At 38.5% G+C, this 27761-nt stretch overlaps 1 long non-coding RNA gene across 1 annotated transcript in view; it reads right to left on the bottom strand.

Moving 5' to 3' along the window:
- Window positions 1-552: 552 nt before the first annotated feature.
- LOC119043258 (uncharacterized) overlaps window positions 553-27761 on the bottom strand; it is a 30175-nt gene continuing 2966 nt past the window's right edge. Inside the window, exons 3-4 of the long non-coding RNA XR_005081383.2 lie at window positions 24139-24307; window positions 553-646 (exon numbers count right to left, since the gene is read on the bottom strand). This is a non-coding gene — a long non-coding RNA (uncharacterized LOC119043258). The remainder of the gene's footprint in view (window positions 647-24138; window positions 24308-27761) is intronic.

Below are 27761 nucleotides of genomic sequence, written 5' to 3'. Positions count from 1 at the left end.
TGTTTCAGTGTCAGAATGGTAGCAAGAAAATCTGGTGCCAAATATGGAAACTTATCATAACAGAAGTGGGATAGGAAGCAAAGGATTAACAGGAGCATATGTAGCACATATGCCCCCGAGTCTTTAGTTATCTCATGACGAATATGTTCACTGAAAGCAGCGGTTCGGATGGGCTACACCATATTTTGGGGCTATGTTAAGTAACAGAGTGAAGAGGAAGAGAAAGGAAATAGAATCTTATCAAGGAGGAAATGAGTCAAACAAAAGGAAAAGAATCTCTAGAATACCTCTGAGACAAATCTATTTAGAAACCTTAAAGCCCTTTAACCCTTTGGGGTGGAAAATCATTAATCTAGGCCCTTTTTGGTTTATCATTTACATTTCTGAACCTTGGCTAAGTTGAAATTCAGAACTACAGGATTGTACTTTATGTTTGTCTGATTTTTTTCAAAGTCAATGAATGCTTAATTCCTCTCTATGGTAGATCCAACCTCCCAACCCCAGTCCCCCACCCACCCCTGTTCCTGCCCTCAGATCCTCCACTTGCCTGGCTCCTAGCAAAGTCCTCCATCCAAAGTTCAGATTTCCAATTGCATGAGGTCCAATATCACATTCTCAGCACTCATCTTCTGGCAACATCAACTTACTGAAAAGAAAAACAGAAGTCAATGGAAGATAAAGATCACGGAAAATCAATATAACATTGAGAAATAGATTAATTTCTAATGCAAATGGTTCCAGCCCCAAATGGAAATTATTACCTGGCCCAGGAATGTTATTCAGATAATGAAAGCTGAGCCCAAAGATGTAACTCACTTTATTGGTAGAGGTTCTTGAGATGGCTTGGGGAAATCAAATCAAACACATTTTCTACCTATAGCAAGGGTAATTTACATATATTGAATTCTGTTTACCAGGCAATTGTTATTGTCCTAATTTACAGCTTGATTCTGAACTCTTCATTTCAAAAACAACAGCAGCTTCTCTAACAAAATTGTATTCATTCTTTCATGCTATAATTGTAGAAATTTCTTCACTCTTGAATCCATTAATTTCCATGAATTATCATTAAATTACTAGATTAAATTTTGTTGAGACATTCTTTATTAAAATGTTTGTTTATCTGATTCTACCACTCTCATTACAGAGTTGCTAACTCAAAAATATTTGTTCTTTTGTGTTTGTGTTCCTGTTTTCTCTTCTCCCCTCTAAAGTTAATCACTGGGAACTCTGCTTTTCCAAGTTTAAAATAAGTACCTGTGTCAAACAAGCCTACTATTCAGAAGACATTTCAGCACGTATAATGAAACTGATCCATTTCCAAAAAGAGACATTAAACTAATTAAAAAGTTTGAAAAGTGTGAAAATGTTTAAATCTTTAAAAAGTTTAAAGAGTGTGAAAATGGAAATCACACTCTACCACTCAGCTCCATAGGGCTCCAGTCAATCCAAGTCCTGTTCTAAATGAATAGAAATTTGTAGGTTTATAAACAAAGCCAAAATTTCAAATAAGTGAATGTTGTTTCTTTTCACATATAAGCTATAAAATATTAGGAATTAAAATTCAGTCACATTTCCTCACTGAGGATCAGTTCTTTTGGAGTCTTACTATTATTGAAATCAAAGTGTTTAGTTTTTACTGACACCAAATTCTCTAATAAATAAACTTCTGTTAAGTGTTACATTTTCAAACTAAGAAGAGCGGTTCAGATTTCTTATATAGCCATTCAAATTTGCCATGTGATACTGGAAACCATATGTTTCACATTACATTATCATGAATCATTGCCTCTAGGCCAACGGAAAGTAACAAAAAGCCAAGAAACAACGTGATTTTTTTCAGAGTTAACTGAATGCTAGATATTTTTGATATAGCATTTTCTCTCTATATCATAGACAAGAATTCCAACATATATAGGTGTGTGATAGGTATAATATATAGCATATATTTATTATAAACAGGCATAGGTGAGTAAACATATATGATTTAAATTCCATCACAAATATATTGCTTTTCTTTCTGTTACAATAAAAATATCCCTATCTTAAGAATTTGAATTTTAAAAATCATGAAAAATAATCTTTATACATTATATCTAATCTGCATCTAGTATGGAGTTCTCTGCATTTTAGTACGATTTTTCTTACTGGAGTTAAATTTTCTTTCAATTTTAACACATCTCAAAGGTCATAACATATATTTCCTGCATAAACCTCTGAAAGCTCAGAACAAAAGACAAACTAAGAAACAAAAGCACAAAAGATGAAATGAGAAAAAATCATTTACAAATCTACAGCCCTTAAAATGAGCTCTTAGAAATAATATACTCTTTTAAATCTTAGTAAATTACTATGTTGTAACTGATCCTTTTGCATAGTCTTTATTAATGTTGAAACATGTGACAGTTTAATCATTTTCAGTCCTGCAAGTTATTTGTAATAAAATTAAAAACACATTTCTGTTTTGCATTTCTTGCCAAACTAAAAAAAATTCATTTTCCTTATCTCTATCACCTCTAATCCTGGTGGTATTTGCAGACTGCTGACACTGGGCATATGCTACCTCGGGCAAACATATCCCACATAAAATTCACATAAAGGAAGAGACCACCTGATCCTCTCTTCCTATCTTATATTACTTTAAAAATATGACTCATGGCTCAGTAGTTGGCATTTATTTTATTATAGCCACTAGCATTTTTTTTAACTTTCAGAGAGATCATCAAACATTCAAGTTGATTATACTTAAACCAGAGAGTCATGATATTTTAGGCAACAGCTCCCTCATTTTACCTCTGAGCTTAAGTCACTTGCTCAACCTCACGCAGCTCAGGAAATAGAAGGTTTGCACCTAAACTCAGGTCCCATTACCAGATGAGTAATCCCAAAAGCGTGTACTGTAAAATAAATACAAATGATGGTATTGTAATCTATATTGAAGAGAAAATGGAATCACACTGTAAAATGCCATTCTGCTGTATAGGTTTCCAGGCAATTCAAGTCCTGTTCTAAATGAATAGGAACTTGTAGATTTATAAATAAAACCCAATTTTCAAATAAGGGAATAAGCCAAATGCTGCAACATGTGGAGATCTGTGTGCTTAAAAAAAAAAAAGGAAGAAAGAAAAAAAAGTGCCTCTTCTTATCTCAGAAATACAACATACACATTTTCTTAACTTGAGAAATAAAGCTAAATTTAATTAAGCACATTTCTACACATTGGATGAGCCTACCACTCGTATGAAAGAGAGTGGAAACCCAAAGAAATGCCACATATTTCATGGTGTGATTCAGTTTTTTACAAATGACACTTCCTTTGAAGAGACAGAGATTTGGAATGTCTTTTAGAAAATGTTTCCTTTTAGTTTTTGAATATAATTGTGATGTAATTAATCTGATCTGCATTTCAAAGCCTCTAGAGCCGAGCTTACCACCAAAACTAAGTACCAGGTCCCCTTTTATGGACCAAAATAAAGAGCAGTGTATTGAATTATCAGAGAAGCTTTTGTTCTTCTCTTCAAATTTGTATGAATTATTCAGATTTTGTATGGATAGAGCTTTGAAATATTCAAATTCCTTAAAATATTTCATTATTTAAGGTTCCTACTTATTAAATACCATAGCATGCCCTTTTCATATGTAAGTTTAGATTCAGTACAATTATTCTTTCTTCAGTAGAGAGTATATACAGAGCAGAGTCTCAGGTGATGGAGAAAATTTAAAGATGAGCAAGACAATCTTCAGAGAATTTACACATAAGGGGGAAAGAATACAAAGCTATAAAATACTTGTAAATGCCAAGTGTTGGAATTTCTAAAGAGAAAGCGATGCCTTCCAGTCCAGGGCTAAAGGAAACACTTCAGAGAGAAGCTGGCATTTCAGACGGGCTCTGAAGGACCAATATGAGTTTCACAAGCAAGGGAGCAGTGAAATGAGGGGGCTGAAATATCAACATGACTCAGGCTCTCGTTTTCATCTATGAAACTCCTTTTAGATACAATAACGTGTACAGCCATCTTCCCATCTGTCGTGCTAGCTCTTCTGGTCTTACCCTCGAGCCAGCCCCACCCCCAACCTGGCAAACACATTCTGACTGTCTCAGAGGCCCCCTTTCTGAGGGCTGCCCCTGTATTCCTTCCCCAGAGACTCCCTGGAAGTCACAAGCAGTCCTAAGGAAGCAGCGCAGAGAAGCAATCACAGTCTCATTAGAAACCCCAACCCATATCCATTCCTCCCCTCCCCTGAGTCCTCTGAGGTGAAAGATGCCATCCAAGGCTAGAAATCTGTCCACAAATGTGGTCATGTGACTCCACCCCCACTTCCAATACTTCCATGACCCCCTAAATGATAGTCCTTAACTTGCTGTATAAGGCTTTTCTGCCCAGCCTCCCATCTCCCCTCTCCCTGGCTCACAGCAACTTTGACTTTTCATAGACCACACAAACACATTATACACAACACACACACACTCACAGGCACCATGGTGAATTTTGCTTCTTTTTTTTGCTTGTGCTTCCCCTTCCCCAGGCTGACACAATATTTCCTACTCATCCTTTACACTTTAGCCCTAATAAATTCTTTTCCTTTCAACAGCTTCTTGTTCATAATTTTCTGAACCAAAACCATTACTCAGATCAGCACAATGCTTTGGTCTTGATGTTTGGACCATAAAACAAAGGATTCTTCCCCCTTAGTAGTAGAGAGAATGGAACAGGGAAAGATATTGATGTTACAAATATTCAGTGTTTTGGAGGATGAGGGGGGCCCAAGTCATAAATTAAATTTTAATGCAAACACATCAAAATATTGTCACATTCAACTAACTGACTTCACTGGGAAAACACTGAAATGGTCTAAAAGGAATGATAAGGCATCACAGCAAGTGTGTGAACAGCACATTTGTTAGAGAGGAAATTGAAGGAAAGAGGATCCACAGGATATGTAATTAACTGGCTCTGGAGAAGAGAAGAATCAAAGACAGGTACGATTTTGAACGTTAGAAACTAGGAGAAGGATGGTACCTGTGACGGAATTTAGAGGCTCAAAAGGGGAAAAACTTTGACGGGACAGAAGGGCATCAAGTGGAACGTACCACCAGCAGATTTCGGCTCTAGGGCTTGGGGGTGGAGGAAGTCTCAAAATACAAATAAGAACTCATTTGGAGGTAACTGAAGATGGGAAAATGTAGAAGAGTAAAGAAAAGAGAAGGTAAAACCAGAGCGCAAAGGCCTTGGCCTTGTGGGACATCTACAGTTACAAAATGGAAGGAGGAAGTGAAAACACTTAAAAAAAACGAGAGTCAAAAGAGGTAGTGAACCAAAACATCGGAGCGTCGTTTTAGCCACAGGGAGAGAGGGGTGAAAGGAAGAATGGACTGTTCCACGCTACAGAGGAGTGAAGGAAAATGAGGACTGAAAGAAACGCTGTTTAATTTGGCGATTGGGAAATGACAGTTGTGACCACAGAGAGAGCAGTTCCCAAGAGAAAGGTCAGAGAGGAAGCTAGATCACAAACAGTAGACAGCAAATGAGAGCAGACTTACAGCCAAGACGGTGCTTTGAGGATCCTTCTAATCCAGAACGATGGTGATTACAGATGAAATATAAAGTGGGACAAATGTGTGGCATGTTCACACTGAAAAACACCTGTGCCCCAGAAATGGAACAGAAAAATATAGAAAGTGGCCCAAAGCTGCAGACCTGCTGGATTCAGCCCAAATCAAATTGAGGCTTTCAGAAGCTGGACTCCTAACAGAATGTAAGAGGCTAAACATCCCCCATGCGAGGCAGAAGACACACCTGAAATCAAGAGCTGGCATAGGGCCAACCATTAAAAAGGAGCTGCCTAGGTCCACAGGCTAGTATACATCTGCATAATGAGGGAGAGTGAGGAATCAGTCTCATGGCCAGAATTTAACCCTGGAGAACGAATTGGATCTACAATACTGTAGCATAAGACCAGGGTCCTGCCAGGGAGTCCCAGACACTAGATGGAGATAACCACAGAACTACAAGATAGGAAGGCTGGGTCCGGAAGGGCGTACATATTAAAGGAAGAAAAGGAGGGAGGGAGGAAGGAAACTAATGCTGAGATATGGAGCCAAAAATAAAAGCTACCATATAGACAAACATTCTCAGAAATTGGAGAGGAAAGTTATAAGGTCAAAGAAAATAAATCAGAGGTTTAATATTGAAAGAGGTTTAAATATGGTATGATCAGCTCCTATTTTTCTGTCTACCCAGAATCCACTTCTCCTTTTTCTGATAATAACACTCCAATTTGCCTTACAGAACCAGTCTTGCTCTCAGTCTATATGCAAATTCTAACCCCCTAACTAAAATTATTGCTTTGGAAGTGAACATGTGACCAAATGAGCAAATCAAACTAATCCTAGAATTTTTGCAGGTAGCAACACTAAAAAGAAGTTCTATCCTCTGGGTACTGGTGAGAGAATAGGATGTAAGCCTTGAGCTTTTCGCAGCCACAGGGAGATCTTGCCTAGAAACGGAACCAAGGCAAAGAGAAGCACACTGGAGTGATGGCCCCATTCATAACAGCAACAAAAATTAGAAAATAGCCACCAAATACCCAAAACCCTAACAAGATATGTACAAGAACTATAAGACAGGGATATAAAACTTAGGCAAAGACCTGAATAGGACTTAATGTTGTCAAGATAACAACTGTCCCCCAAATTATCCTTAAATTCAATACATTTGCAATATAACAAGAATTGATCAATAGTTCAGTGAAGAATAGAGACCCCAGAAATGGGCCCATTAATATAGAAGTTCAGTATGTTATAAAGATAGCATTTCAAAACAAAAAGGGAAAAAATGGTCTCTCCACCAAATGATGTTGAACCAACTGGCTATAATTAGAAAAAAAATTAATTCTAGATGTGACAAAGAAACCAAAATACTATCAAACCATTAAAATAAAATACACAGAGAGCCAGGTTTATGACCTTGGGGGTAGGAAAGATCACCTGAAACAATACACAAAATGCTAAAGCCATAAAGAAAAGGATTGAAAAGACTAATGTTTTGCTTTACCAAAACTTTGTTTAACAAAAGAAACTCTAAACAAGGCTAAAATTCCAGTGATAGGCTGACTAGATGAGAACATTGTAACATGTATAGCAAAGGACTTGGCTCTTCATTGTCCTCAATAAACACAAACAGCACTAATGTTATTATGTATGTATAACAAGTGTTTTTTGACAAATCTTGGGTTTTACAGACTAAACTTTTATGCACATACAAAGTATTATGATAATTAACATTTATCATTCATCAGAAGACCATATATTTCTAAATAATAAATCTAACACCTTGTTTTCACCCACCCCCTCAAAAAAGACGAAGTAGAAAAACAGACAAAGACTATGAACTGGCAATTCACAAAAAGGAAACAGAATGGGAAATACATGAAAACATGTTTAATCTCACTAGTTATGGAGGAAATGCAAATAAAAACAAGGGGGCACCATGTTTTTCTACACATTTGTTTGGCAATAGGTAAGAAAGGCTGATACCAGGTGTTGGCAAAGGTGTTGGAAAAGAGACCCTCTCTTCTACCATTGCTGGGAAAGAAACTGGCCAAGTCCTCTTGCAGAACCAATTGGGCAGCAGTCCTTTCCTCTGCCGGTGCTTCTGCTTTTTGACTCAGCCATCTCACACCTCAGTATCCACCCAAGGAAATACTGACATATGTGTTTGTACATAGATAAGGAGGCTGGTACCAGGTTGCTCACTGAAGCACTATTTGTAGGAGCAAAAACTGAGAGCAACCTAAATGACCATCAAAAGAGGGACAATTATATAAACAATCATGCATCTGAGTTCTGCAAGGTATACAGCAGTGGAAAAGAATCACACAGAGAAATCTCTGAGACATGGTTAAATTAGAAAGAAAGGAAGCAAGTTAATGAACTGTCCATACTTTAGGATGTTATAATACCATTTAGGTGAAAGTAAAATTCTTTTCCTCTCTAAATTCCTCTACACGCCTATATGCACATATGTATACAAATATATAATTTGCAGATAAATAATACAAATATATAAAAACCAGAAAAGATAAAAAGATACACTCCAAATTGAAACCAGTGTTTGCCAGAAGAACCCAACATGGAGGTGGAAGGAGAGGCAGAAAGAAAAAATTTTTATTTACCTCTAATGTGTAATTTTTTTGATCCCTTGAAGCTTTATGAATGTAGATAATCACTGTGACTTGGAAAAAGCCCTCCCCTTTTGTAAAATCCTGCCCCACGTCAAGCATCTGGGCCCTGTGCTACATTCCAGACCAGCTGCATTCCTGGCGAGGCAGTGACTCAGCTGAGTGTGCCCGGGGCCAGGCCAGGACAGGGTACAGCAATTCTGTACTTTAGTTCTGGGTCAGCATTCACCCAGACGGACCATTGGCTGTTCCTTTCTCTTAACAACTCAGTTAAGGAACAGTTACTTCACAATGCCGTGGCGAGAATGAGGGTGCAAGCCTATGGCAGTGTATAGGCTTACAGGCTGCCTCCTGTCAGTAGGGAGGTGGAACATTCAGAGGAAATGCTAGTCGACTCTGTGCACTGCTCACAGCCAAAGGGCAAGCTGGGGATACCCTTGGTGGAAATTTTCTGGTGCAGTCAAGTGTTGCTCGCCCATCTGGCAGCCTATATTCAGTTTTCCTTGCCCTCCCTCTGGGTTACTGTGTGGCAGGACAAAATAGCCCTTTACCCCACAGAAGCAGCCCTGGAAAGATGATCCAGCAAAGACAGATTGAATTGGGAAGGGGGATCCACTGCTGTGAACCACCTCCTAAAAAGAATGTCGTGAGTAAAAAGCGTACTTACCAGTGAGTGGTGTACTAAAAGAAGAGGAAGTCAGCATGCAAAAAAACTCAGCTGTGTAAATTATAAAGCTTCTAGGGTACAACTAACCACATATACTACTTCCTAAACACTAGAGTCCCTTCTTCTTTCTCCTCTGCTACCCCCAAATAATCTAAAACAATCTTTTAACAATTACCAAAGTAAGGGAGGGGCAACTGCCCAGGGAAGGAAAAAAATAGCAGCTACTTTAGACACTTTTCTTTTCAGCCTTTGGCTAGGATTGTTTAAGTTATTTTTCATTTTCTTTTTTTCTTGGCTGTCTTGACAGCCCTTCAGAATTTCAGCTGCTTCTAAGCACAGCTCAATAAAGATTATTCAGAGATGTTTCATATTCCTAAGATTCCTTAAATTTCTCTTTCTGCAGTTTAGGGAATGAGGTTGAAAAGGACGAAGAACATCCAGACTGCCCCATTTCCTGTGCAAGTTTCATGCAAAGCAAGCCGGACCTCCCTTTCCAGAAAGAACACAGGCACTTCCTACTGGGAGGTGGGTTCTACAACCTCTGGGGCAACAATAGGACTGTCTGTCTTTTGAAAAGGCCTCACTAGGCCCAAAGGTTGTTTGAAAACTTTCCATAAAGAAGGGGAGGAAACATAAAAAGGAGATGTTTGTGTGCTCAGCCATTTAAAGAGCCAGTGAGTGTACTGTAGACTTCATTCCTTCACCAGATGTCTATTTGGCACAACTCCTGCACCAGGCTCTGTTCTAGATGCTGAGGGTAGAGCAGTGAAGACAACCAAGTGCCTGATGCCTGCAGGGAGTTTCTGCACCAGGGGGGCTGATTCGTGAAGAGCTTGAAGAAGCCCTTTGCCCTGTTTCCTCCCAGTTGGGCCCATGCTGTCCCTTCCCTCCTTTGGGCTTTTGAGTCTAGTCCTTCTGCTGTTCCTTTTCCTGCATCCTTGGTTTATTATACCCTTCATCTTTCCCCTTTTTAATCACATGTCCCTTTGTAAACATCAAAGGAAAGAAAATAAGCAGGGCCAGGGAGCCGATGACAATGAGGCCTCTGAGTCACAGGAGGATGTTTTTCTATTTTTCATTTATATGACTCTCTTCTCAGAAGAACCAAGGCGCCTTCACAAAACTAGCTTGCCTCTTCTTTTTTAGGGATTCCACACTTAGGCTCTGATGGTCAAAATCCACTCTCAGCCATCCACTGGTGTTGGCTACAATTCACCGGGGTCTTCAGAGTAGCCTGGCAATCATTTTGTCTTCCCTAAGTAGAGGGTTTTTTTTTTTTTTTGGTGGGGTGGGGGGTGTTTTTATCCTTTATTTAGACTATTTCGAAAAAAATCTCCACACTCCCCAGAGTTCCCTACCTACATTCCACCCCCACTTCCACACTCACCCAGTAAGCTTTGACAGATAACAGTGTCCGTACTTCATAGAGAAAACAGAAATCATCAGAAAGGACTCCCTCCATTTCTAATCACTTCACTTGCTATAGACTGAAAGTTTGTGTCCCCCGCAAATTCATGTGTTGTTTGTATCCTAACTCCCAATGTGATGGTATATGGAAGTGGGGTCTTTGGGAGGTGATGAGGTCCTGAGGGTGGAACTATAATGACTGAGACTAGTGGCCTCATAAAAGAGGCCCCAGAGAGCTCTCTCACCCCTTCTTGCATGTGAGGACATGGTGAGAAGACACCAGGAAGCAGGCCCAAATGTGCTGGTGTCTTGATCTTGGACTTTCCGAGACTCCAGAACAATGAGGAATAAACTTCTGTTGTTTATAACAAACCCAGTCTGTGGTATCTTGTTTATAGCAGCCCGAGTGGACAAAGAACTGACTAGATGAAGTTATCTGCACCTCCATGCATTTTCCTCACCCCTGAACAAAGACAGGGTGTCTTCTCAGCTCAGGAAGCCCCTGCACCAGAGCTTTGGAATCTACCACGTTCAGTCTTCTCTGAGAGAGCACCCCACCAGTCACCCCCTTCTCCACCTTCCCCTCTACGGGAGCCTTCCCTCCAGACTAACACGAAACCCCTAGCTATTTCCTCACATGAACTTCCTACTAAAATTTGGTCCAGAAACTCCTCAGAGTATGAATAATACTATTTATTTTTTTTAAAAAGAACCTAAATAGGACCTAAGTAAAGATACTACTAATGGAGTGCTGCATCTTTTGAAATTATTCTTTATATCTCTCACCTTCTACTTATATTGTACTTTCAGAGATATTTTATCAACTCTATTTTATAATCCTTCCAGTGAAATTTTGATTTCGCCAACCATACTTATTCTTCCCAAGACTTTCTCATATTTCTGATCATTCTCTTTATGGTATTCTTGCTCTTGTTTTACGTAGGTTGTAGTTCCTCAAATCTCTGAAAATACTGATTAGAGGTTGTGGGGGTTTTTTAAAAATGTTTTTCTCTGTTCCCTAAATTATGTCTCCGTCAGCTTTCTGGGATCCTCATCACTGCTAGGCATATGCTGATGAGTACATGTATATATTGCTACTCCAGGTCACACTCCTGAACTCCAGATTTATATCTTTCATTGCCTAATGAACAATTCTGCTTTGACATCTTGAAGACACTTCAAACTGAACTCATATTTTCCTCCAAACTGACTTTTTATTTCAATAAATAGTAGTACCATTTATTTAGTTATACAAGTTAAGAAACCTAGAAGTAATTCTTGACTGACCCTATGCTCCTTACCCATATTCAATCCATTAATTCCTAATGGTTTTTTCTCCTTAATATCAGTCAATGTCGGAATGTTTCCTACTTTGATGAAAAAACATAGGGGCTGCAATTTCTGGTGTCTCTCCATGGGCTTAACCACTCTGTCTCAGGGAAAGTGGGGTGATACATGAATCTTTGCACATTTCGAAAGACAAACTGGGCACGTGAGGTGTGAGCCACCCTTTAACTTCTAGCTGTAGGGGAGCACACATCCTGCCCCTCCAGATGTAGCCCTTCCCCATGGGCTGCCACAGGCTGGGTTCTCTGGGAAGCTGATTCTGAGATAGACATTAGTGTTGAGGGGGACCAGAGTCTGCCACCCCCAAATACACCTTTTGGAATATCTATTTTAAGCCGGTTGTTTGGTTATATTTAAGAAACAAGAGACTCATTCTAGGACCTTTGACCCTCCCCCTTACTTGCCTAAAGGAATTCAAATAGAAAAAGCTGCTGAAAGGAAGGGAGTGCCCTGGCCGGTAGCTCAGTGGGTGGAGCATGGACCAGTGAACCAAAGGGTCGCCAGTTCAATTCCCAGTCAGGGAATTGAGTGCCTAGGTTATAGACCAAGTCTCCCGTAGGGGGTGTAAAGAGGCAATGACACATTAATGTTGCCCCCCACCCTCCCCACTGAGATCAGTCACTGGATGCTGGCCACTCCAAGAAGGGAACATGACTTTGGGCTAGTTGTTCTCTTAGCTAAGGCCATCCCTAAAGGGCGCCACTAACCCACGGAAGGAATAGCCCTCCCAACAGCCAGAGGAATGAGCTCTTCATTAGTGAAGAGGGATCCAGGTGGCACACCACAACAGTCACCTGAGAGGCCTGCCCTAACCTGGCCATTTACTTAGCATCTCATTTGCTTCTCACACTAAGCTAAGACCTCCACTGCAGCTTTTCTCAGCAATAAAATGGCATGTTTTAGAGTCCATCTGTCAACACTTTCTTTTATATCTTAATTTCTTCAGAGATTTTGGCTGGGACAAGGGATGGTATTTAAACCTAAGACACTTCTCAGTATCCTTCCCACCATTCCCTGAGATCAGGCCATCCTCATTCCTGTCTTAGACAATAGCTGTTTCCTGTCTAGCCATCCTATCACCATTATTACCCCTCTCTAATTTTTTTTCTCCAGATTTTAGCCAAAGAAGATTCCAAAAGTACAAATCTGATCATCTCACTCCCATTATTAAAACTCTTCCCTGCTTTCTTCCCCTTGTCCTCAGAGGTAAGATCTAACCTTCTTAACAGGATTGAGAAGACCAGCAAGATTTGATTCCAGCTCCCTTCTCTCGTTTGATTCTTGTAACACTCCCTTATCCCCCACCTCCACTTCATGCTCCAGGAAAAGTACTTGCAGTTTCCATCAGCAGCGCAACGCTTTGTGCTTTTCAGATATTTCCTAAGATTAAAGTGCATTGAATTGTTTCCTTGTCTACCTCACGCATTTGAATGTGAGTATCTTGGGAGCAGGGAGACCTCCTTGCTCACAGTAGGCATTCAGTAAGTATTAAATGAACGGACATATCTGGAAGGGATTTATGGTCCGTCACATGCTTATTTGTTAGCAATGGCCACTAACTATACAGAAAAATGTTCAACCTCCCTATTAAAAAGGCACTTTGAAACAAGGAGGTATGATTTCCCATTTAAAAATCAGAAACGTTACTAACAATACTACTTGAGGCTAGCAAAGGTATGACAGAACATATTTTTCTATTGTACCCTTGAATTGTCCACAGGTTCTACAATGGGTCTGTCTTCCTTTAAAAATCAGCAAATTAGAAAAATGTTAACACAGTTAGACTTATGGTTATAGCCTGTGGGAGCCAGCCTCTGGGCTCGCTCAAGGACCCTCACTCCCTGGTATTCACACCCTTGTGCAGTTCCCTCTCATTTTATTCCAGGGTTGAGCTGTGTGGTCACTCAAATGTGACATAAGTGGTGATGTGCAACTTTCCAGATTAGGTCACAAAAGACTACAGTATCCATGTTAGTTTCTCTTTCTCTCTGATCACATGCTCCTGAGGAAAGCCAGCTACAGTGTCGTCAGGGCACTCAATGGAGAGAGCCACACGGTGAGACACTGAGGCCTCTTGCCAAAACGACTGAGCCTGGGAGCAAATCCTACAGCCCAAGTCAAGCTTTCAGATGACCGCAGCCCCATCTGACATCCCTGTAATCCCGTGAGAGAACCTGAGCAGGTCCACCCAGTTAAGTTGTTCCTTAATTCCTGAACTGGAGAAACTGAGATAACCAATGTTTGTTGTTTCAAGCTGATATACTTTAAGCAGGGTGGTCAACAGTCCAGGGTTTAGTGGAACTGAGGAATTTCCTGGGATATGGGACCTTCAGTGCTAAAACCAGGGAAGTCCCAGGCAAACTGGGATAGTTGGTCACCCCAGTATTTTTAAATACAGCTTTATTCAGACATAATTCACACACCACTAAACTCACTCCCTAAAAGTTCAATGATTTCAGTATATTCAGTTGTGAAACCATCACCACAATCCAATTTTAGAAACTCATAAAGAAATACCATACTCTTTAGCTATCAACACCCTGTCTGGTGTATCCCACCCCGAACCCAGCCCTAGGCAAAAACTAATTTACTTTCTTTCTCTAGCCACCCTAGTTTTGAGGGTATTTTGTTATGCAGGAATAGATAATTAGTGCAGGATTATGCATAATGAGGTGAAGGATCTTTTTATTTTCATTATTTTTTACTTCATAAGTTTCTGAATTTTGCAAATTTTCTACAGTAAGCATATTTTCATTTACTGTAAGAAAAAAAGGGGTAGCATTCTGATTTATTGAAAAGATGATGTAAGATTTCACGGAACTGGTGTTTTGATGCCCCCAGCATCCTTCTGCTCCCTGTTCTGGTAATAACATGACCTCTCCCCCCCTGGGAGGCATATTTACCCCACGCCAGGTGGTCCTGATGTGGTTGACAATAGAAGGATGAGGTAGACACTTGACTCAGGCTAGAATAATCATATTTTCTCTTCCAATAAATTGAATCTTGAGTAGGGGCACAAAGGGACAGAAAGTGTTTAAAAGTGGGCATCAGAAGGCAGAATCCTAAAGAGTTCATTAGAAAACTTTTGTTCCTAATATCTTTGACCATCCTGGTTCCTCTTCTTTCCTTTGGGCACTCAGTAATGATTCTGCAAGTTACTCCCATATGGCTCCATAATTCTTTCTTGACTTAAGCCAGTTTCTCTTGTTTGCAACAAAATAACTCTAATCTGTATAATAACAAAGAATATGGGGGAGCAGAAGAGTCTTGCCCCCTGAACATAAACCCCATAAAGCTATCACTCCAGCACAGCAGTTTTTTATTTTTTCATATGACCTATTGGTTCACTTTTACATATTTAAAATAATCATGTCCATATCATCTCACATTTAGATTTTTCTGCTTTCCATTGTGCCTACAAAAAATGGTAGCATTTCTTTCATTTATTACTTTAAAATTCATGTTATTATCTTGTACTGGTATATCATAATTTATTAAACCTTGATTGAGGGGTTAGATAGTTAGGTTCATTTTAGTGTTTTGCTAGCAGACAATTTTTAAAATGAACATTTTCACAGCAAGCTTTGTGTTTCCGTTATGTCTTTCCTTAGGATAAATTTACAAAATTGAAAAATGGATCTGACATGGTGTTATCCTTATTCCTTTAATATATTTGAAGTGTTGCTTTATAAAGCAAAAGGTGGTTTTGTGCTATAAGTAATTTTGTATGTCTGAACTTTCATTTATAACACATTTTTAGATTAGGCAAATTCAGATGAACAGAACTTGCATATAAATTGTGCTTTGTATTATGACTGGTATGCAGGTATTCAAGTGATTTTAATTTTAAAACTTTCATTGAATATAACATACATGAAAAATGGGAGAAAGCATAACAGAGTGAGCACACTCATGCAGCCACTGGAAAGACCAAGCAGGACTGTTGGCACTCCAGAAGCCCCCACTGAAGTTCCCACCCAATTATTACCTGCTGGCAGATAACCAAAATCCTGACTTCTATCACCATCATTTAAGCTCCTCTGGTTTTGAATTTTCTATCAATGTACCCTTTTGTGTATGGACTCTTTCACTCAACATTATGTTTAAAAGCTTCATCCATGTATAGCAGTTCATTCATTCTCATTGCTGTGTAATACTATATTGTACAGATATATATAATTTACAGTACTGCATTGATACTAAGTCTGTTATACTATTGATGGAGATTCAGGTTGTTTCCAAATTTTAGCTGCCGCAAATAGAACTGGAATTGCTGGGTCATAGGTTGTGCACATGACAGCTTTCTTAGAAGCTGCCAGTTTTCCAATGTGGTAAAACCAATTTGTGTTCTCACCAGCAATATAGAACAATTCCAATTGCTTCAAATCCTCTGATTTGAACTTGTGCTTTTTCATATATTTATCAGCCACTTGAATATTTTCTTTTTTGAAGTGAAGTCTGTAACTAATTTTTAGGGATCAAATTTATTGGTATATAATTTCATATAATGAAATTCACCAATTTTAAGAGTACAATTTCATAAATTCTGCAACTGTATTCTATAATGTGACCATCATCATACTCATGATAGAATCTTTCCATTACCCCCTACGAAGTTCCCCAATATCCTTTGAAGTCAATAAGTTAATATTTCTTTTTCTATTCTCTGAAAGAGCTTGTATAAGATTGCTGTATTTCTTCCTTAACTGTTTGAAAGAATTTATGGGTGATGTCATGAGGATCTGGAGATTTACTGTGTGGAGATTTTACTCACTATTTGGTTTCTTTGGTAGGTATAGGACTATTCAGGCTTTCTATTTCTTCGGCATTAATTTTTGTGAGTTGGACTGTTGCAAAAGTTTCCCAATTCATCTAAACTTTCAAATTTATTAATATTAAGTTGTCTAAAATATTCTCATTTCAACTTTGTAAGGTCTGTAGCATCCATAGTGAGGTACTGTTTATCAAGCCTGATAGGGGTCATGTATCCTTTTGGTTTGTTTTTGTTTGTTTTGTCTGTGTGATTTTTGTTAGAGATTTATCAGTTTTATCATTCTTTTTAGTGATTCTTCTCTACTGTGCATTTTTTTCATTATTTTTTTAACTGCCCTACAAATCCTGTGCACTGCACCTACATATTTTCCCTTCACTTTACCATTCCTTCTTTATACTTTCTTCATGTTTGTTTTTTTAAAAATAAGTTTTTAAGATGAATACTTACATAATTCTTATTTAAAGCTATAAACTTCAGCCCTTAAGTTTATAAATTTCCCACTAGACACAGTTTTATTAGCTACACCTTAAATTTTTTATGTCATATTTTCATTATCAGGTACTTCAATATATTTTCTAATTTTCATTGTGATTTTTTCCTTTGATGGATTACTTAGAAATATATTGCTTAATTTCTCTATTTGGGAATTTTGTAATTTTTTAAAAATTGTTGACTTAGCTTAATTCTCTTCTCAAAAAATAAAACATACTTTATGTAATTTTAATTTTTTGAAACATGGAGAGGCTTGCTTTATGGCCCAAGTAATGTGACTTTTAGTAAAAGTTTTTGTTCATATGGAACAAAGTGCACTCTACATTGTTGAGTGAAATATTGTGTCAGTTTTGTTAGTCATGCTGTTTAGATGTATATTCTTCCAATAGTTGTCTCTTTTTTCTATGTTACTGGAAAATGTGTTAAAAGGCTTCACTGTATTTGTTGATTTGTCTCTTTCTCCTTGCAGTTTCAACATTTTTTTCACTTTATGTATTTTGTAGTATTTTGGTAGTTGTGTACAAATGTATAATTGTTATGGCTTCCTGATGGGATAATATTCTTATTATTGTGATATATCACACTTTATTTCTGTTAATGTTTCTTTCCTTAAAGTCTACTTTATATGTTCCATATAGCTATACCAGCTTTCTTTGGGTTAGTGTTTGCATAAACTCTTTCTATTCTTTTAAATATTTTGTGTTATAAACTAAAAATATGACTCTTGTATCCTTTGTATAAGGCATACATTTTTTAAATCAGCATGATGATCTTTGTTTTTTAATGGAATACTATGCCATTTATATTTATAATTAATTAATGATATATTTGTTTTTACTATTTTGTTTCATCCCACATATTATTCCTTTTTACTTTCTTTCTTGCCTTTCCTTGGCTTAATTGAGTGGATCTTTTTATTATCATGTTTTCTCTCTATTTATATATTATATCATTTATAAATACTTTTACTATTACCTTCATGGTAGCCCTAGAGTTTACAAAATGTACCCTTGACTTGTTTCAGTTTAGTAGAATTTAATACTTTTACACTTCTAAGACAAGATGTCCTAGCCAGCATCCCCGTGAAAGGTCTATAGCTTTCTGATCTGTTATTTTGGCATGGGCATAGGTCCTCACCATTTATGGAAACTGACTCTTCTCTGGTTCTCTCCTCCACCTGAGTTCAAAAGATTCAAATTCTTCTGAAGTCAAGCTGTTCCTTTTTCTTGGAGACCTTCCCCTTCCAGATAATTGGGTCTTCTGCCTACTCGGGGCTTTAGGAAATCACTACATCTTAACCTTCCCACTAGAGAAGAGAAAAGTACTCCTCATTTTCCATGATAAGCCCACAGACCAAAAAAACAAAACATGACTTCTCTAATCAACTTATCTTGCTGTATCTACTAATATTTTGGGGGGTTTGTGACCTTGACTTAGAATCTAGCCATAATTGATCACATTATTTCCATGGGAAATTAATTCCAAGTTATAAACACTTATCCTTTAGGGAACTTTGAGAATCCAGTATATTCATTATATAAGCATTCTCCATATAACAGTGGTTTCCCTGCTTCTCTTCTCAAACTTGCAGAGACCAGCGGTAAGGCTCGTCATTACTACAGGGATATGTTTATCACTCTGTGTTAGGGCTTTGCTTCAATATTAACACCTACGAAAGAAGTGAAGATGAGGTGATATATGATATTTTACCAAAGTGCAAGAAAATTTTGTCTTTAGTTTTCTTTGCCAGAACACAAACAACATAGAGATAGAGGAAATAATTTCAGAGCTGCAACTTCCCCTGAGGTACACTCCCGAGTTAAAAATGCAGGCATAAATGCAGATGTAGGTACTGTATTTTGTAAATACAGATGTAGGGAACTGTATTTTAAGTGTTGTGGCACTTAGGCCAAAAAGCCACAAGATAGGGGCCTAGTTTAATAAAATATTACCAAGGTTACTAAGGAAACTCTCCAAGGACAAAATGGTGGTAGTTTTGACCTAAACTATAGCAGCTGGTGCTTATGCTAAAAGTAACTGTACTGATTCCTAAATCTATCTCATTTTGTGATACCTAGCTTTTCATTCTGTGGAGAGACAGTGCAGTCCAGACCTATGACCATTTCCTGTGCTCTTTAGCTATCATCCTGGACCACTCTAGACTAACCTATTACTCTGAGCACTTCTTACATGATAGGCTAAGAGTAAATCAAACTCAAAATATTCTTTTCTTCAAAACCTTTTCTTATTCCACAGTAGAACAACCTTTGTTTTTCAATTTCTTTGGACCAGTATTCCCATGGCTAATTCAATAAATACTGATAACAAGTTGTATTTGTATGTGGTTACATAATATATCATAAGAGAAAATGTTTCTCCAAGATTCTTTGTAAGTTTGGTCTAGGATTGCCTAAAAACTGGAAATGACGTATAGAACAATTCCATAGTCATAAAATGAAATTTTAAAATCTGCTTTCTTCCATAAGTGATCTTCCATACTTAATCATTCAAGAGCTGATTATTCAGAATGTGTAAAACACAAACCAGTTATCTTCTTTTCCCTTCTGCTGCCTGAATTTTGGTCATTTCACAGATCATTAGTATTCTCTCTCTGGGAAAATAAAAGCAAATGTAGCTCAAACTAGTATTTTCAACTTTTTATGTAAAGGTTTATAGGAAGGGTTATGATTACTGGTTAACATGTCACTTTCCTTTAATAAGTAATGGGTTAGGCTCCACTGGACATGGGGGAAGAATTTAAAATGTTTAAGATGTCCCTGCCTATAAGACTTTTACAATATAATTGGGGAGACATGTTTGTATACAGTAAAATATTTATGCAAGGAAATATATATTGAACAACATGAAAAAAGTGTGATCATACAAACATAATGTATAAAAGAACTTTATAGACCTAGCATGATTTAGAAAAGAAAGAACATAGTATGGACTGACAAGGTTGTCATGGATATTCTCAATAAGATAGTGAAACTTGAGTTAGATATCAAAGAATGAGTGGAATTTCAATACAAGAAAAGAAAAAGAAAGAAGAAAAATCTGCACAAAGAAGAAAACACAAGAAAATCCCAGAATTCCACAGTCCAAGGCCCATATACAAGGTATGCCCATAATGTATCCAGCCATATAATATGAAAAATAGAGACATATATTGAAGAAGATACATGAAATATTGTACACAAGACAATGATGCCTCAGTCCCCTTCAAAGTAGGCACCTTGGGACTTCATACAGTTCTCCCAGTTGCCATCAGCTGCCCCATCATATTTTCCTGAATCTCATCAATGTTCTGAAATCTCTTCCCTTTCAAAGGTGATTTTAGTTTTGGGAAAAGCCAGAAGTCACAGGGTGCCAAATCTGGGCTATAGGGGGCTGAGTCACCTTGGGTTTCGCCAAAATCTGAGTTTCACCAAAAAACTCTGCATAAGACAGGATGCATGAGCAGGCACATTGTCGTGATGAGGCTGCCAATCACCAGTTATCCACAGCTGTGGCCTTCTGAATCATCCAAATAATTTGCATGGGGGAATGTTCAAGCTTAATGCAAAATTTGATGCAGATTTGTTACTCTATTTGTTCAGTCACTTTGAATGCAAAGTCCACACAGTACACACACTCACTCGGTGGCATCTACTGCCCCCACTGACTAGTACAGTGAAGTCATCATTGTTCACACATGCCTGCACATTCCTGTCCACTCTCCTTGGCTGCCAGGTTATATCGATATCACATGAACTGTTCTTATTGTACTAACAATGGCTGGACCTTTTCCAGACAGACTTCATATACACGCATGCGGAGTATTGAAAATAATATAACAAACTTGTCTTCCCCACCCAGCTTTGTCCAACATTAACTTTTTGCCATACATGCTTCAGAAACACTTAAAAAAAAACCATAATAATAGATAGTGACTAGGGTCTTCTGCATCCTCTATCATTCTTCCTCAGCAAAGGTAACAACTATCCTGAAGTTGGAGTTTATTATTATCACAAATATTTAAAAATGTTTATCATACATGGAAATAGGTGGTATTGCTTCATGTGTTTAAACTTAATATAAATGGCAGCATACTTTGTGTATCTCCTGCCATTTTTTCACTCAATATTCCACTTTCTGAGGTTTGTGCATACATATTCTAGTTCCAGCCCTAGTTTATTTATTTTAACTACAATATAGTATTTTACTATGTGACCAGGCAACAATTTACTTATCCCTTCTCAGCTTGATGAACACTTAGGTCATTTTCAATTATTTCCCAGTTATAGACAATGCTTCAAGGAATATCCATTTACACGTCTTCTTATGCATTGAAGGGAGTTGGGTATACGAGTTATATAGAAAAGTGGAATTGTTTGATTGTAAGATAAGGATATCTTTAGCTTTAATAGATATTGCTAAATTGCCCCCCATTGTGGTTGTACCAATTTATTCTCCACACAGTGGTGCATAAGAGTTCCCATATCTTCCTTATCTTTGCAAGATGCTATCACTGGCATGGAACTGCCAGGATACCCTGAGTCGATTCTTCGTATACACTGGCTGTCTTTGTGGGTGATGCTCAGCTTCGGAACTCACTATGACCCAGCTGAGCCAGAAGAGCAAAGAAAGGAGTGGTGTAGTAGTTGGGATTGGGCGCACGTTTTATTCACTTTCACATCTCCAATATCTAGCACAACCTGGAACGTAGTGAGCAAGGCTCAGGAGATGTGAAATTGACGAATTAATTATCAACCTTGATCAGCTTCTAAGCTTAAATTTCCCCATCTGCAATTATGGATAATAATACAAGGAGTCATTCCAAAAATAGAATGAGACATAAACGTGAAGACATTCTTGTTATGGATGTCAGTAATATTATTTTCATTTTCAGTGCTTAAATAGACAAGGTCCATGCACATTTTCTCAGACCTGCACTTAGAGATATCACGATTCTACTGTCTTTATTTGTATGACTCAAATTTACATCATAATTTAATGCTTCTTGCACTTTCTAAACTTGTCACTATCCTTGCAATGGCTCCTCCTTCAGGACCTTTCATCTCCTCAAATTCGACAGGCCTAAATAAGTGAACTCACATTCATTCCAAATTTAGCTCCCTCTCAGGACTTCCGTATTTTCATTGTTGGCATATTAGAAGCATGTTTATCGGCCAGGTGTGGTATTATCAAAAGAGGAAGAGAATCACGCCAGCGAGACTAATTAAGAGGCTTGCACCACCAAGCAGAAAACAGATTGCACTCAGATTTGCAGACATAGTGTTTTGCGTTTATTTGGAATGCCCAGAGAATGCCTCTTTAGGTAAGAGGACACATAAACCTTAAATATTGGCATCAGCAATGTGTTACACTTTTAGGCATTAAAAATTCATGCAGACATTGGTTCTCAGTTAACGTTTTTGACATTGAGAAAGAGAAAACTGTGTGTATGAACTCCACATTTATGCTTTTAAAAGGCTATTCACGAATTTCATAAAGGAGCCTAGCCATTTGTAAATAAAATACAAAGCAGCAGGAACTTTTCATGAGTTTCCTTCCTTCTGTTCCTTTTACGATGAGAACAATTATTCCATCAACACATGTTTAAACTATTCTGATGGTATCAGATGCTCAGCTAGGCGGGTTTGTACTACCAGATGAGTCCTAATTTAAACATACTTTTTTTCAAAAGCATCTTTAAGTAACCCAGATGATCAGATTCCCAGGCTGAAGTTTTGGCTTCTAATACCAAGAAGAGGCATGCCTTGATCCAGATAGGTTTTGCCCTGAGTTTAGACCCAGCAAATGAATCTGCTTCCTGGGTCTGGCAGAGATCTGGGTCAGTTTGAGAAATGGGTTACCTTCATATCACCTTGGGCTGTGAGCAGGGGGTAAAGAATAACAAAAAAGCTCCTAACATATGATTTAAATTACTCATCTGGGCTTTTATTTCTATTTTGGGGGGCTTTGATCAAGAAAAACGCCAATCTAGGTTAAAATTGAATTAGCGAATTTTTTTTCCCTAAGAGATGAACATTCTAGATCTATGGGTACATGGCTTTACTACAAGTTTTGTCGGTATTGGGGGCTGAAGTCACCCTAAGGGAATAAAAGGAATTAGAATAAAGCTTCTAAAGAAAAGGCCAGTAATTACACTCTGGGCAGTAATCTACTCTGGAAACACAGTATATTAACCATATTTGTTCTGAACCAACTCAGTGTGGCCCAGCAGTGGCCTCACTCTGGATTTGGAACTGGGGTACGGAGCAGTGCCCTTTAACTGAGGACATAAAAAGAATCTTAGGCTCTATGTTATCTGAAAGGGAACCGGGGAACTCTATGCTCTAACCTATCTTGGGTAACAGATAAATATAATCAGGAGCTTCATTAAAAAGATGATCACAGCATCTTTCGGTCTATCTCTTCCCCAGTCTGCACTTCCTTACAATCCTTCAATATTTTATTGTCTATTTTTCACATAGCTTGCAGCCTTAAGGATTAGTTGTGTCTAAAAGGATATCAATTACCTACAGTGCAGACCAAAGGGCACCCCCTTGAAATCCCTGCTTCTCAGGAATATAGGAGGTTCCTGTCTCTATGTAAGGTTCTAGGTTCTTGTCTTACCCGTCTTTGCAAGATCTCACCTGGTAGCAATACTGAGTAGAGGAACTCTGTGCTCTGTTTTGTTGGTGGTATGAAAAGATGATATCTGGTCTGATAAACTGTTGGCAGGGCAGGACCTTTCCAGTAAGATATATGAGACCAGGTTTCTTTCTTGTCCTTGGCATTTTATGGCAATCAGGTGCAAGGACACCTCTGATGATCTCATTCAGAAGGAAGCAAATATGTCTTTTGGAGATGTTTCCTGATTAGGAGCCAGTGGCAAGGTTGGATCTGAGGATTGTATGATTATAGATTACAATATAAATGGCATCCTCTGAGTTGGGCACCGTGGTGGCCCTGAGTTTGTTGCAGCTATTAAAAAAATGAAATCAAAGTTTAGGTGACAATATAGTATTCAGATAATAGGTAGTTATAATCCTTCTATGGTCACCACTAAATAGACTGCATTTGTAATATTGAGCTTAAGCCTTAGCGCCAGAGTTTAGAAAGATATTAATATATTAAATGCATCCATAAGAGGAGTCCAGGTGAGCTATATGAAGATCATGATACCTGAGAAAGGTTGGAGGGGATCTGGGAGAATACAACTAAGAGGAGACATAATAGCAGAAGAGGGAATATGAATTGTGATGGTTAAGTCAGCACTGACCTCCATAATGATGAATCTAATGACACTTTTCTGTCTCCCTCCTCTCAGTCTCTCATTGACATTCAACACTGTTGATAACACTCCTTCTTTGCTTCATTGATCCAATTATACTAGTTCAGCAGACGATAAAATTGAATTAGAAATGCAAGATTCTTATATGTGGTCACATCTGTGAAGGATAAAGAGGAAAGGGTGGGAAGAGTCTCAGACTGCAATGTGTGTCTTAATGCCTGCGATGAAAGAAGGGAGAAGGAATGGGAAGCCTGGGTCTGCAAGGGCAGCTCTGAGAAAGGCTCAGTCAGGCCAATGGGGAGCCTAGAGTAAAGACTGCCCATACGAGGAAACTGCATTGAGTAAGAATTACGGACATGCTCAGTCACTGGTTGGGAGCATCCTCAGATGAGGGGAACAGACACCTCTGCAGGAAAGCTGTGATGGGTCCCAAAGGTGTGATGGCTGGATGTTTTCAGACAAGTACACTCTTCAGAGCAGGTGCCTCCTTGAAGGGAGCCCTGCGTGGTTTCCTCCTCTGGCTGCCACACCATTTCACTTCCACATACCATTCTGAGTGGCACCTTCCTAACCTCTTTTGCTGGATTCTCTCCCTTTGCTCACATTCTAAATGTTGGGGTTCCTTAGGAACCCCTTTTTTCCTATTCCATTTATCTTCCCTATGAGAATTCATCTCAATTCACAATTTCAAGTACTACCATTATTTAATGTGGATGCTAATTTTATATGTTAATTCAGGCCATCATTTTCTCTCACCTGGACTATTGCAAGGGTCTGCTAACTCTTCTCTGTTCTTATCTTTGGTCTTGCCATCAGCCTCCAATTCATTCTGCATGCTGCAGCTAACTGGACATGTCTGAGGCTCAGAGAAGATCATGCTACTCCTGTACTAAAAACTCCCTCAATAGCTCCCTTTTGTTCTCAATAAGAAATCTAAATTATTTAACATGATTTACATGCCCCTTCATGGACTGGTTCCTGATAACCACTCTAGCTTCATCTCTTACTCACCCCAAACACAGCACCTTTCATTTCTCTGAATGTTACATTTATACCCATGGTACAGAGTAAACATTCTTGCCTGGCTAATTCTCTAATTATCTTTTAAGTCTCAGCTTAGAAGTTCCCTCCTTTGTGAAGATTTCTATAACCTGCAAAGACTAGATTCAGTGCCCTCCTATATGATCCCAGAAATTACCTGATAAAAGACAAAGAGGGCAGTTAAACATCATGGTGCTAAATATAAAAAATGTAATAAAAGAAACAATGTTTCACATATCAGGACTTTTCTTGATATATATACTGCATTAGATAGAAAGGAATACTATGGTAAATAGTTATACATGGGTGATAGTTCTCTCAAGGGATATGACAGGCAAACATCCTCAATCCCGTAACAACCCCACCCCCACTCCCAGCCCAACTCCACGCATTTGGAAATATGTGTAGCTATTCTTGTTGTTGATGCCAGTATGGCTGGGAGTAGTCTTGGCATTGGGGGTAGAGAAGTTATAATGCATGGGGACTGTCCCATTCTCCTACCCACAATGCTAATAAAACCTCCATTGCAAAACACTGTAAGAGGTAGTATGCAAATCTGGGGGCAGAGTTGAACTGCTGAGAATAACACAGTGGAAGCTGAGAGCTAACACCTGAAGATTTTCATCTTCATCCACTCCCCATGCAGAGCTCCACTTCACCTATACATAAATGTTGAATACATGCTTTTAAAAATATTCATTGAAAGAAAAATTTTAAAATATGTATTGGTTTAAAGAGCCAAATTATTAGCCTAAGCAGCACCTAATATTTCCTGGTTCTGCTTCCCTGCATCCCAGTATTAATCTCACTATAAAAGGATTATCTGAGAACTTGTCTATACCCTCATCTTGAGTTCAGGAATCATGTCCAATTGTAATCACAGGGATGTAATAGAATTTGGCACACGTAAGAAACCCAACATATATTCCTGAACTATGACTCATAAAATTAAAAAATTAGCCCTGAAATCTTTTCTAAATGTCAACCTTACATGTTTATCACTAATTTTACATTTCCAGTGGAACACGTCAAACTTAACACACACAAAAGAGACTCATCTGCTTTGATCCAGAGCTAAAACCATCCTCAAATAACCCCAGTTCCTTTTGTTATGGCAAATGTTATCACCTTGTCGGGATCCTCCCAATTATCTCAGCTAGAAGCCTGCATGTCACCCATGTCTCTGCCTGCTGTCTCACTTCCCCAAACCTGTTCATTCCATCTTCCAATTATCTCTTGGGTTCTTTTCCCTTCTCTCCTTCCTCAGCATCTTCAACCTTAATTCAGGGTCTTCTATATATGTTATTGCATTTGCTTCATAAACCACATCTCTATTCCCCACCCCAACTGTCCTTTAAAACATTCTAAAATGTTAAAAAAATTAATACTCCATGGGTTTACTGTGGTGCCAGGCACTATACTGCCTTTTACATGTATTTTCTTTTTGACTCTTGATGGCAGCCTCAGTTTGAAATAATTTCCCAAGGTCATTCAGTAAGTGGACAGAGACAAGATTTAAACCCAAGTGGCCTAGCTCAGAGCTCTGCGAGGCGAAGCTATATAGTCTCCGGGAACCCTCTGTCATACTGTTTCACATACATGTCTGTGTCTGATTCCCTTCCCCCTGGTGGATGCCCTGCTTGTGGTAAGTCTCTTTTGACCTAGGGCTTGCTCAGTATTCCTTTCCCAGAGCTGTTGATGTACCGAAAGTGAGCAGTGGTGATGTTCAATGTGAGTGGTGGTTGTGAAACAGAGCTGGTACAGAGTCCAAGGAATTCCTAAGGAACTGACCTATGAGAGGTAGACTAGCTGGAGAGTGTTTCGGATATGCTGGCAACTAAGTACTACTGCCCATTTGAGCCTTTATGTGCTTCCTACTGTGCCATGCTTACATGGGCAGGTGCTTTAAGTTGCTGCAGCTAAGTGGCCATCCTCAAGTATAGCACCACTTCCTCATTTGTCTGGCTAACTCCAATGCATTCTTCAAATTCTAGCTTTATCATCATTCATATCTTCCTTTGTACATTAATGTCCCTCCTTTATGCTTCTCACAGTTTTCAGACTGCAAACTCCTTGATGGCAAGAGTATGGCTTTTCTTCTCTGTATTCTATACCACTAGAATCTAATAATCATTGACTGTATGTGCCTTCATTACGAGGAGGCAGATTTTGGCCTAAGAGAAATTTTAAAGAGTACATTGTAACGTAGAGAGAGCACGGACTAGCAGCTAAGAGTCTGGACTTCATGTTATACTACCTGTGTTCAAATTTCAGTTTTCTGTTTTACCTTGAGCAGTTTAATCTGTCTGAAAAAATGCAGACAATACTACCTATGTTGTCTAGTTGTTATATGAATTAAATAAGATACATGGAAAGCAATTGACTCAGTTGCTGGCAACTTATAAACACTTAGTATGTGAGATATCACCATTTTTATTATGTTGTTATTATGGTCATTCAGTAGCACTATCTCAAAATGAGGCCACTCACTTTGGAAGCAGTGAGTTCCCTTCTAGTCATTTCATGTGCCCATAGGTTCTTAGAACTGTGGGGAAATGACATATAACAAA

This window comes from Artibeus jamaicensis, unplaced genomic scaffold (assembly GCF_021234435.1).
Source record: "Artibeus jamaicensis isolate MK-2021 breed Jamaican fruit bat unplaced genomic scaffold, CSHL_Jam_final contig_465, whole genome shotgun sequence".
NCBI lineage: Eukaryota > Metazoa > Chordata > Mammalia > Chiroptera > Phyllostomidae > Artibeus > Artibeus jamaicensis.
This window is presented reverse-complemented; position numbering and strand designations above follow the sequence as displayed.